Source organism: Myotis davidii, unplaced genomic scaffold (genome assembly GCF_000327345.1).
Source record: "Myotis davidii unplaced genomic scaffold, ASM32734v1 scaffold77, whole genome shotgun sequence".
In the NCBI taxonomy this organism is placed as follows: domain Eukaryota; kingdom Metazoa; phylum Chordata; class Mammalia; order Chiroptera; family Vespertilionidae; genus Myotis; species Myotis davidii.
The window spans coordinates 2,003,382-2,004,326 of record NW_006289713.1 but is presented as its reverse complement, the minus strand read 5'-3'; positions in this window follow the sequence as shown (position 1 = coordinate 2,004,326).

The following is a 945-nucleotide window of genomic DNA, read 5'->3' as shown; positions in this document are numbered from 1 at the left end:
TGCAAATGACTCAGATTTTGTTGCCTGTGGATTCCCCTAGTATTTTTATGGTTTCCCATCTTACATTTAAGTCCTTTATCCATTTTGAATTTATCCTTGTGTATGGTGTAAGTTGGTGGTTGTTTCATTTTTTTGTATGTCTCTGTCCAATTTTCCCAACACCATTTATTGAAGAGACTGTCTGGACTCCATTGTATGCTCTTGCCTTCTTTGTCGAATATTAATTGAGTGTATTGTCTTGGACCCATTTCTGGTGTCTCAGTTCTGTTCCATTGATCTACATGCCTGTTCTTGTGCAAGTACCAGGCTGTTTTGATTATGGTGGCTTTGTAGTATAACTTGAAATCTGGTATTGTGATTCCTCCAACTTTGCTTTTCTGTCTCAAGATTGCTGCAGCTATTCGGGTTCCTTTTTGATTCCATATAAATTTTTGGAGTATTTGTTCTAGATCTGTGAAATATACTGTTGGTATTTTAATAGAGATTGCATTGAATCTGTGGCTTGCCTTGAGTAGTGTGGACATTTTAATAATGTTGACTCTACCAATCTATGAACACGGTGTATTCTTTCACTTGTTTATATCTCCTCTGTTTTTTCAATATCCGAATACAGGTTTTTTGCCTCCTTGGTTAAGTTTATTCCTAAGTATCTTAATTTTTTTGTTGTTGTTGCAATGGTAAATGGGATTATTTGTTTAGTTTCTCTTTCTGAGAATTCATTATCGGTGTATAAAAAAGCCATAGACTTTGGGGTGTTGATTTTGTATTCTGCTACATTGCCAAATTCATTTATTAAATCTAGTAGTTTTTTGGTAGAATCTTTAGGGTTTTCTATGTACAGTATCATGTCATCTGTGAATAATGAGAGTTTTACGTCCTCCCTTCTAATTTGGATGCTTTTATTTCTTCTTCTTCTCTGATCACTGTGGCTGGGGCTTCCAGTAC